This window comes from Microtus pennsylvanicus, chromosome 22, assembly GCF_037038515.1.
Source record: "Microtus pennsylvanicus isolate mMicPen1 chromosome 22, mMicPen1.hap1, whole genome shotgun sequence".
NCBI classification, from domain to species: Eukaryota; Metazoa; Chordata; class Mammalia; order Rodentia; family Cricetidae; genus Microtus; species Microtus pennsylvanicus.
In genome coordinates, this window is record NC_134600.1 from 20,904,238 (window position 1) to 20,916,433 (window position 12,196).

Below are 12,196 nucleotides of genomic sequence, written 5' to 3' on the forward strand. Positions count from 1 at the left end.
TTGATGGTTATTAAGTTCTCACAAATCCATATCCCCCAATTTCATGTGTATGAATTGCATGTGCAAAGGCTTCTTTTAAGAAAAAGTCTAGGTAGCAATGCCTAAATGGATATCATCATTTGATTCATAGCACCATGAGAGCTATGTTTTAGAACTTCTGCTTCATTTGCTTCTTGCTATTCTTGACAGAAAATGTATACATATTTTAGTGATGCTAAGTTTAGCTGCAAACTTTCTGCTAATTCAATAGACCAGGGTAAGCTTTGTATCACTCATATACTTTTTGTGACTGTGCTAAGTTTAGTAAATCAGCTTAGTCAAGGGACAAGGGGCAGTTGTTGTGGAGAAAACTTAATATCTATACCACAAGTCTGTGAAAGTCAAAACTTGAGGATTCATTTTGGAAATCTTTTATACACTATTATTTTTTACATATATATATATATATATATATATATATATATATATATATATCACTTTTGACACAAGTGAATGAGCATAGGAATATGGAAAGATTTAGCATACCTCTCCTTAAGAACAATTAAGAAGAAAAACTGTAGTTCCCATGTAGAGTATACATGTTTAATTTGATCCAAAAATACAAAGTTAAATTATTTTCTATCATCATGGTTAATACATAACTACAAACTCACATTACAACAAAAACAAACAAAGAAACATGAGTTCTAGGTCTATGCAAATACTTCTGGGTGTCATAGTTCACTTACCAAATGTATAATGATTCACAATATAGTAAAATTATGAATGGAGTAAAGTTGGTAAAGCACTCAGTATATGCAGTTCTCTTCAAAAATGTAAAAAATATCCTGGAAAATTATAGGTATAGTTATAGATGAAAAGATAAATCATGGCACAATGGAATTTCGCATCACAAATATTTTTCTAGATGTAAAATGACCCCTAATGAGAGAACAAAACATGATTTTAAACAAAGCTATAAAACCTTGATATTTGATTCCTTTTTATAATTTGAAAACATGAAATTAATTTAGATAGGTATGAGGTTCAACTGCATTGAATGTGGTAAAGCTTTTACATGTGTAAATTATCCTTGCAGGATTGAAAGAAATCAAACTGGAGAGAAGTTTTCAGTATATTCTCACTGTGGTGAAGTCTTGTCTTATAACACTCATCTTCTAAGGAATGACAAAACACATAGTGGAGAAAAATGCTGTGAAATTAAGCAATGTGATGAAGTCTTTTCTTATCACAATTATCTTGAAATGCATAAAAGAACACACACTGGAGAGAAACACTATGAATATGGTCAAGATGATAAAGACTTTCTTGTTTATGAAACTCATCAAAGTCATAAACGAACACATACTGGAGAGAAATCATATGAATGTAATCTGCATGGTAAGGTCTTTGCTTGTCACAGTCACCTTCAAAAGATTAAAAGAATATATAGTAGAGAATTGCCCTATGAATATAATCAGTGTGGTAACGCCATTGCTCAATGTACTGTTTTTCAAACACATAAAATAATACAAACTGGAGAAAAACCCTATGAATGTAATCAGTGTGGTAAGGCCTTTGCACAACACAGTAATCTTCAAAGCCATAAAAGAACACATACTGGAGAGAAACGCTATGAATGTAATCACTGTGGTAAGGCCTTTGCACAGCTCATGCATCTTCAAAGGCATAAAAGAACACATACTGGAGAGAAAACCTATGAATGTAATCAGTGTGGTAAGGGCTTTGCACATCACAGTAATCTTCAAGTGCATAAAAGAACACATACTGGAGAGAAACCTTATGAATGTAATCAGTGTGGTAAGGCCTTTGCACAGAACTTTGCTCTTCAATACCATATAAGGATACATACTGGAGAGAAATCCTATGAATGTAATCAGTGTGGTAAGGCCTTTGCACAACACTGTAATCTTCAAAGCCATAAAAGAACACATACTGGAGAGAAACCCTATGAATGTAATCAGTGTGGTAAGGCCTTTGCACAACACAGTAATCTTCAAAGCCATAAAAGAACACATACTGGAGAGAAACCCTATGAATGTAATCAGTGTGGTAAGGCCTTTGCACAACACAGTAATCTTAAAAGACATAAAAGAATACATACTGGAGAGAAACGATATGAATGTAATGAGTGTGGTAAGGCCTTTGCACGACATAGTAATCTTCAAAGCCATGAAAGAACACATACTGGAGAGAAACCCTATGAATGATGTCAGTGTGATAAGGCCTTTGCAGACTCCTGTACTCTTAAAAGGCTTAAAATGTACCATACTCTAGAGATACCTGTGAACGGAATGTGGTAAATTCTTTTTCACAATAATCTCCAAATAGATAATATGAGCCCTTCTGTAGAGGAACCCTGAAGTTAATTTGTGTATTTTTCAAAAACATGAGAAAAAAATCATACTGTAGTGAAACTCTATAAATGAATTCAGTGTCATAATGTTTTTTGCTTCATATTGGAGCAAGACTTTGTGTGTAGTCATCTGAGAAAACTTGTGCATATTATCATAATCTTTTGGACATTAGGAAAAAAACTGGGGGCTTATTTTAAATTGTTCTTACAGATGTTAAGCCACTTCTAGTCAGTTATCCAAAATCAGTTATTGTGTAGAAAAAAGTTTGATAATGTCAGCAATTGGTTTATGCCCCATTATACCTCTCTTTATTTTAGTTTGAACCCGCAGAGTAATGGATAAAACCTTATCTATTTGTATTCCAACTTTGGTCTTCAAACCAGAGCCAAAGTAAAGAACTTTGTCTCCGAATCTAGAACTAGGTAAAGAAACAACATCTCCCTGAAAACAGCCAAAACATTAAAAAAGCCCAGTGAAAGAAACACAATTTGGCTCTCAAACCAGAACCATAAAATTCTAAATGTTTCAACAATGTTTTTAAGTTGAACAGATAATATTAACTGATATATAAGAGGCATGAAGAGTCAAATCTCTCAAATGTTTACTTGTATGTTTTGTATAAAAGTATCCTTAGAAGTTGAGGGTATAATTATGGTTATCAGAAGATTGGGAGTGATCATCAGGAAGGTAGATAGAAGGTGGTTACAAGGAATATCTTCTGAAAAAGAAAGATGGCTTGAAGTAATAAATGATGGAAACATCACCCTTAACAGTAGCCACAAATAATATAAAATATTATGGAATTACCAACTAAAGAAGTGAAAGGACTATAGGAAAAAAACATTAAATCTTTGAAGAAGACCAGAGAATTTAAAGATGTTTCTTGCCCTTGTTAGGTAGAAATCAACATAGTAAAAGTGAAAACCTTTCCAAAAGCAATCTACAGGCTCAATACCATTCCCATGTAAATAACAGAAAAATTCTTCACAGATCTTAAAATAAAAACACTCAACTTTATATAGAAAAGCCAAAAAATGCAGGATGGCCAAAAAATCCTATATAAAACATCATTTCTTGAGGCATCACATTTTCTGACTACTTCAGCTGACTGCAGAGCTGCAGTATTGAAGAGAGCCTGGTGTTGGCACAAAAACAGAGAGGAGGACCAATGGAACTGATTCTAAGACCCAGATATCAAGCCACTCGCCTACTACATCTGATTTTTGACAAGGCACCAAAAAATATAAAATGGAGAAAACATATTTAAGAAATGGTGGTGGCATAACTGAATATCAATGTGGGGACGAATTAAAGTAGATCCACATCTATCATCATGAATAAAACTCAAGTCCCAATGGATCAAAGACTACATCATAAAGACAAACACACTGAACTACATAAAACAGAAGATTGGAAGTATACTGGAACACATCGGTAAAGAGGACCACTTTCAAATTATAACCACAGGCATTACGGACACTGAGCAAAATAAATGAGATCTCCTGAAGCAAAAGTTTCTGTAAAACAAAGGACATGATCAACAATACAAAAAAAGGCAGCCTGTAGTATGGGAAAATATATTCACCTACCCCACAGTGGACAGAGGACTGGTCTTCAAAACATACAAAGAACTTAAATAATTGGTCATCAAAAGAATAAATAATCCAATAAAAAATGAAATACAGACCTAAATAAAAATCTTTTAACATATGAATCTAAAATGACTGAGAGACACTTAAGGAAATTTCTAAACTCTTTAGTCATTAGAGAAATGAAAATCAAAACAAATCTGGGATTCCCTATTACATCTGTAACAATAGGCAAGATCAAAACACTGATGACAACTTAAGATGGAGAGGGTGTAGAGTTAAGAGAACACTCCTCCATTGCTGATGGGATTACAAACTGAGTCAGCTACTTTGGATATCAGTATGGTTATTCCGTAGAAAAATAGAAAGCCACCTGCCTGGTTGTGAGGCATGGCTTTAATCCCTAAACTTGGTAGCCAGAGGTAGATCTCTGTGACTTCAAGAACAACCTGGTCTACAAGAGCTAGTCCCAGGACAGGCTTCAAAGATAAAGAGAAACTGTGTCTTGGAAAACTAAAAATTAAAAAAAAAATGAAAGAAAATTAGGAAACAACCTATCTTAGAACCCAGCCATGCCCTTTGAATATGGACTCAATGGATGCTCAATCATACCACAAGGACAAATACTCAACTGTGTTCACAGCAACATTGTCAGAGCCAGAACCTGAAAACAACCCCTCCACTGAAGAATGGACAAAGAAATTGTGGTATATTTACACAATGGAGTACTACACAGTGGAAAAAAAAACAATTACATCTTGAAATTTATGTGCAAATTTGTGGATCTAGGAAACATGATAAAAAGAGTGAGTTAACCCTGAACTAGAAAGAAAAATATATGTACTCACTCCTAGGTGCCTTTTGGACATAAAACAGAGAACAGTCAGCCTACAATTCACAATGCCCCGAACATATACAACAAAGAGGAAATAGAGACATAAATAAATCTATTCTATGATACAATTCATACAAGGCAATCTTCACGCCTACAAGTTATGATTCTCTCTTTTTGTGAGGAATGAACTCGAGCATGGTTACACTTGGTTTGTGAGCTTCTAGGCTCCAATTGTGGCCAATTGCTTTGATTAAATGGTTAATTACCTTTCAAAGACTTTTACTGTCAGTTTGTATCCTAATTACTTTTTGTACTTTTCCCTCATTTGTGGGAGACTTGGGCTCTGAAACTCTTTAAGAAGAAAGCCAGTTCCAGCACCCTCTCCTCTGCTGCCCAAGGACTCAGCTGAAGACATCCCCAAGGACACATGGAATCCTCCTTAGAGCCAAGTCTCCTGCCAACCCCATAATTGCTCCCCTAATAAAGATATCTTCTTCCCTGCTCCCATGTCTGTCCCTCCTCCATCTCCACCCTCCCACTCCCCCAAGCTCTCCCCAGTCCTCCCGTTCTCCCCTCTCTCTCCCCCTCTCCCTCTCTCCACACCCCATCTCCCTCCCCATGCTCCAACCCCTGCCTGACAATCTTGCCTGCTTCCAATTTCCAGGAGGATCTATATCTGTCTTTGGGTTCACCTCATTATCTGCCCTCTCCAGGCTCCTGAACTATAGGCACAATGTCCTCTGTATATGTCTAGAGTCCACCAGCGAGTGAGTACATACCATATTCGTCTCCCTGGATCTGGGTTTTCTCACTCAGGACAGTGTCCTCCATTTCCATTCACGCATGCAAAATTCAAGATGTCACCATTTTTTACTGCTGAACAGCACTCCAGTGTGTACATGTTCCACACCTTTTTTATTTTTTACATTCAAAAATTTACACTTCCTCCCCTCCTCCCATTGCTCTCCTGCTCCCACACTCACCCTCTTCTCTCCCCCTCCATCCTTAAGAGAGGGCAGGGAACTCTGCCCTGTGGGATGTCCAAGGCCCTCCCCACTACATCCAGGACCAGGAAGCTTTGCATCCAAATAGACTAGGGTCCTAAATAGCCAGTACATGCAGTAGAAACAAGTCCCAGTGCCTTTATCAATGGCTTCTCAGTCAGCCCCCAGTGTCAGCCACATTCAGACAGTCCAGTTTGATTGCATGCTCATTCAGTCCTGGTCCAGCTGGATTTGGTAGGCTCCCATTAGAACAGGCACACTGTCTCAGTTGTGGACAAACCCCTCGTGGTCTAGACTTTATTGCTCATCTCTCCCTCTTCTGCTCTTCAATTGGACCTTGGGAGGTCAGTCCGTTGCTCTGATGAGGGTCTCTGTCTCTATCTCCATCCATTGCCGGATGAAGATTCTATGGTTATATTCGAGATAAACAGTGTAATAGTGGGGCAAAGCCAGTTCAGGCTCCCTCTGCACTGCTGCCCAAGGACTTAACTGGGGACATCCCCATGGACATCTGGGATCACTTCAAGAGCCAAGTATCTTGTCAACCCTAACATGGCTTCTTTAATATAGATATCGTGTTCCCTGCTCCTATATCCGCCCTTCCTCCATCTCTACCTCCCCACTCCCCCAAGCTCTCTCCAGTCTTTCCTTTCTCCCTTCTCTCTCCCGCTCTCCAAGTCCCAGACCCCCACCCCCATGCTCCCACCTTTTGCCCGTCAATCTTTTTTACTTACAATTTCCAGGAGGATTTATTTATGGTTTTCTTTGGGTTCACCTTGTTATTTGGCTTCTCCAGGCTTGCAAACTATAGGTTTAATGTCCTTTGACTATGGGAAGAATCTACTAATGAGTGAGTACATACCATAATCATCTTTTTGGGTCTGGGTTATCTCACTCAGGATAATGTTTTCTATGTCCATCCATTTGCACGCAATATTCAAGATGTCATTGGGTTTTTTTTTCCTGCTGAGTAGTACTCTAATGTGGATATATTCCACACCTACTTCATCCATCCTTCCATTAAAGGACATCTAGGTTGTTTCCAGGTTCTGTCCATCACAAACAATGCCACTACAATCATTGTTGAACAAATGCCTCTGTAATATGACTGGGCATCTCCTGTTTACACCCCCAAGAGTGGTATTGCTGGACCCTGAGGCCGGCCGGCCCCCGACCCCCTGAAAAACCACCACACTAATTTCCAAAGTGGCTGCATATGCCCATACTCCCTCCAACAATGGATGAGTGCTCCCCTTTCTCCACAATCTCCCTTGTCTTATCCCATGGTCACACTGAGGTATCTTGCATGTTGCCATGGTTCTTTCATCTGGGGATGGATGGAGATGGAGATAGGGACCCACATCGGAGCACTAGAGTGAACTCCCAGGGTCCAGTTGAGGGACAGAGGGAAAGAAAGGATGAGCAAGAAGGTCAGGGCAGAGAGGGGTTGGTCCACTCACTGATACAATGTTCCTGATCTAATGGGAGCTCACCAAATCCAGCTGGACTGAAACTGAGCGGGCCTGTGGTATGGCTGGACTCTCTGGGCGTGGCTGATGTTGGGGGCTGGCATAGAAGCCACTGACAATGGCACTGGGACTGGTTCCTGCTGGATGTACTGGCTTTTTGGGATTCTGGTTTGTTTGGATGCTTGCCTTCCAGGCCTGGATGGAGGGGGAGGGCCTTGGACTTCCAACAGGGCAGGGTATCCTGGGACTGGAGGGGGAGGAAGGAGGATAGGTCAGGAAGAAGGGGGAGGAGGGAGGTGGAAATTTTTGAATGGAGAAAACAAAAAAAAATAAATAAAATAATAAAATAAATATCAAACAGAAAAAAAAGAAAGCCTAAGTTAGTTCCCCATGCTACTCCTCTTTTATTTCTTCCAGGTCATCAAGGCTGTGGTAAAGAACTTAGATCAGCCATTCATACCACACTGTTTGACATGTTGGTGAGACTCAGCACTTAGAACATTGGTGACTCATCCACGGGGACCAACATTGATACCCAGCACCCACAACTGTGTGTACTTCCAGTCAGAGGGGATTAGACACTGTCTTCTTGTCTACATCTAAATTAAACTTCATTCTTTTTTAAGATAACAGGCACACGAAGAAAACCTATTATAAATATAGGATCACATACAGATATTTCTGTTCAGCATTTGCATATCTTGTGCCAAAAGAAGCCAGAACAATGCACCACATATTCAGGACCTACAATTACAGGGAGTTCTGACCAATCTGAAGTGTGGGCTAGGAATCAGACTTGGGTACCCAAGAGGACCAGTACTCCTGAGACCACTCTCCAGTTCCCATATGTCATGATAATGCTGAAGGTGAAGGTGTCCCAGTTTCCTTCTGTCTCTTGTCACTTGAAAGATAACGTCACCTCCAGATGTTTGTCAAAGAATCTAATGGACTGAATGTGAATGGAATTTCTATATTGCTATTTATCTTCATTGTTAAAATAGATCTCTTTATGTGAATAAAGATAAAAAAACTTGGTTAAAATAAACCTGAGTCAAGCCAGATTTAATTAGGAAAAGTCCACATAGCCAGGGATTTCAAGAATTCATGATGGGGAACAAGTTGACCTCAAACTTACCGAGATGGTCCCCATGCATACTCCTATGTGCTATGATAATAGCCATGCACCTCTAAGTCCAGCTGAAATAGGTGTTTTAAAAGCACTTATCATTGAATCAGAGAAAAAATAAAATAAGATTTAGAGGGAGCACCATTGTTTTCATGAATAGCAATATTTCTTGAAATTCTATAATTTGAACAGCCAAATCATTTTATATGTTCTCAATAATAGGTTATATTCTTTCCATTGTTAATTCCATCCATGTGAAAATGTTTGAAGTGTGTTTGTGTGAATGCACCTGTGCCATGATGTGTATGTAGCACTGACAGGAAAACTAACAGGGGTCTACGATCTACTTCCACTTCATGAGTTCTAGTGATGATACCTAGGGAATTATTTGGCTGCAAGTGACCTCAATGGCACTTCTTTGTATTTCAAAATTATTGACCAATGAGCTCATATAAAAGTATGCACATGGAACCACCCAAGTGAAAATATGAGAAACAACTGGAGAAGTCTTATCGGTAACCCAGAGATAGAACTCAGGTTCTCAGAATTAGCAGCAATGAACATTACTAAATGAGGCAATTCTCTGAAGAATTCTCTGAAGAATTCAATTCTTATGTTTTAAGAAAGTGTTATAATTAAATATTTAGCCCTTGGGATGAACAAATTAGATATGTATGATGGTGTAAATATTTTTATATGCAAAGAAGATTTATTATTCAAGATGTTCTGGGTCCTTATACCTTTGAATAAATTTACATTTACAATCTGAAAAAAGACAATAATTTACTGATGTACTATTTCTTCAAACCAAATTTGATCATCACTGATATAGGTCTGTGGGAAGAAACTGTTGTATATTAGGCAAGAAACCCAACCTTAATCTCTGTAGAACATCAAGCTATGGTATGAGATACACAACTGATTGCTGATTATCTTACTTTATTATATTAATATCACATAAATGAAAATATTTTTGAATACATACATGAGGTATTTAATATTTCTTATAATGACATTTTCAGTCATTTTAACTTTAACATTGTTAAGTTGTGTTGAGAAAACAGATCACATGGGAGTTCATCATCTACCCTTGAACTTGTGCTCAGGTGGCAGACACATAAGCATCATGACTTCAAATGTATCTCTGAATCATCACTGACATCCAAGCCAGGATGAATAACAAACAACAACACAACAAGGGATTTTGTGAAATGATGAAAATCAAAACCATGGAAAAAAAACTGACCACCCTTTCACTTACACCCTTACTTGAAAAGTATGATCAGACATGTTCTAATATTTTAATAACCAAGGGGACACTTCAATGATGGGAAGGCCATTCTATATATTACATCAGAAAAATACCTATTACTAGGTAAAGGCACAAGAGAAGCTGAACAAAAACCATAGGAGGAATAAAATGACTACAAAATAAATTTTAGTAAATGGAGTTGCCACAATATACAACACTTTAGTACCTACCTCAAATGTTTCAAAATAGAAACCAAAATGCAATGATTTCCAGAATAAATCTTGAATGAACATGTTACATAATTTACTTCCTTCAAGGCTATGATGAAAAATAATTTTTCTTCAAGCTGAAGACAACTTTGATGGCAAAAGTCACTAAAAATTGTTTTCATGAATAGGGCTTTCTGCTTTTATGAGTTTGTTCCTATTTCCAAAATTCAATGAGATATAAATGGACATTAAAATATTTATAGCACTAGAGTCATGGCTAGGTGACTAAGAAATCTTCATTCCAAGGACTCAGGTCAGATTTTTAACAGCTATCTGTAATTTCTGCTACAAGAAGATCTAAGGTGTTTAACTTTTCCAGGATACAGAATGCACATTTACATTCCCCCCACCACAAACACACATCACATCATTACAATAAAAGGAAATTTTTAAACATTTTTTTCACTCATGAAAATTTTTCTACTGTGAGCATTTACTAATGTAAAATAAGAGTCCAATCATCTCACAACTCACTTACAGAGTTTTTCTTCATAAAGAATTGGTTCATGTAAAGAGAAAGCAAATTTAAACTTGAAGTAAGAAAAATTAATACTTGTAAGTTGATGGTATCATGTGGGAAGATTTAGGCTACCAGAATTTACATCCATACACCAGTTCCAACACTGTTTCACGTGGAAGACTACAGCTGTGAATTCTTAAGTTCCAGCTTTAGTGCCATCTCTGACACTTTTTGTCATGGCTCTTTCATGGTGATCCTGTTATCCTCTAGAAGCATGGCCTGAATAAGATGCTTTTATATGTGAAATAGACATCATATCACAACCAAAATGGAGACAGTACACATCCATAAATATTTACACCTGAATTAAATATTCCATACATTTGAAGAGAGTATAAAATCCAAAAGGGGTACATTATTCAAATTCATCTTGCAAGAGTTAAAATTCTGGCCGGGCAGTGGTGGCGCACGCCTTTAATCCCAGCACTCGGGAGGCAGAGGCAGGCGGATCTCTGTGAGTTCGAGACCAGCTTGGTCTACAAGAGCTAGTTCCAGGACAGGCTCCAAAACCACAGAGAAACCCTGTCTTGAAAAACCAAAAAAAAAAAGAGTTAAAATTCTGGAAGGAAGGATACGCTGACTACCAAAAGTTAGGTAATACCAACAGCTGTGAAAAGAAGTTTGCCCCACTAGATGTAGCAATTCTCTTCCTCTCTGAGAGAGAGTCATTACAGCTGGGCTCTGCTCCATTCTTCTATGAAAGCTTCCCAGCAGAAATGTCAGTTTCTGATCTGCTCCACTTTCCTAAGGGAGTCTCCCATAAGAGGTGTCCATTGCGTCTGTGCTCTTCTGGGGTAAGTGAGTTTCCAAACAGTTATGTCAACTGTATCTCAGTTCAACTCCACTAGGGATTTCCTGATCCATTCCAGTGAAAGAAGGTGTTCATATAAATCTCAGTCAAGAGATTTATTTGGGAGGGAAGAATACATTGTGACTTCTTCTGCAAGGCTGGAAAGGGGCAGCTGCCAACTGAAGGAGCATATGGCTCATATAGGGCTTCTTGGAGCCAGAGCGCTTCTAAGGAGATTTAGAATGTGAGAATTGGTCAGATTTAAATACCTGGGTTTGAACAAGCTCAGAGATGGGCTGGATTTTGTGCTCTGGAGTTGGTTGGTTTTGAGCTCAGAGAGACAAGGGTAGATTGTATTTCTTAGGCTCTGGTTTGAGAGCCAAAGCAGATTGCTTTCATTATCCATTTTTGATGTTTGACTGTGTTTTCGGGGTGATGTTGTATCTTTCACTAGTTCTGGATTTAGGGGCAAAGGGTTTTCCTTTGTATCTCATTTCAGTAGCAGGTTGTGATTCTTATCCTGGCTCTATCTCCTTCCCATAAGACTTCATAAAATCACAAAGTAGGTTTTGTCCATCAGTTTCCTTGTGCAAATAATATAAAAGCTGGTATCATAATGCTTGAACACATTGTTGACACTATCATTTTTTACAGAATGAATACTGTTGGTTTATAGACTGTAAGTGGGATGGCTTCAGGAACCTAAAAACTATCAGATTGATTACACACAAAAAGTTTTACTCCTGTAAAAATTGCAAACCATATACCACACTAAGTTTATTTTTTCACTACAGTATGATTATTCTCATGTTTTTGAAGAGTACACTCCTTAAGTTTACAATTTCTCGCCAGGATGGTTTGTTTCATGTATTTGGAGATTATTGTGCCAAAGGATTTGCCATACAAATTCCATTCACAAGTTTCTCTCCAATCTATGTTCTTTTCTGCTTTTGAAGATGAATAAGACATGAAAAGACTTTTCCAA

The 12,196-nt window shown here is 38.0% G+C and overlaps 1 long non-coding RNA gene across 1 annotated transcript; it reads left to right on the forward strand.

Annotated features, from left to right (window-relative positions):
* Window positions 1–5,478: 5,478 nt before the first annotated feature.
* On the forward strand, window positions 5,479–8,299 carry LOC142839766 (uncharacterized). Its single transcript, XR_012908835.1, has 2 exons — window positions 5,479–5,548; window positions 7,672–8,299. It is a non-coding gene; the product is annotated as an uncharacterized LOC142839766 (long non-coding RNA).
* Window positions 8,300–12,196: the final 3,897 nt, after the last annotated feature.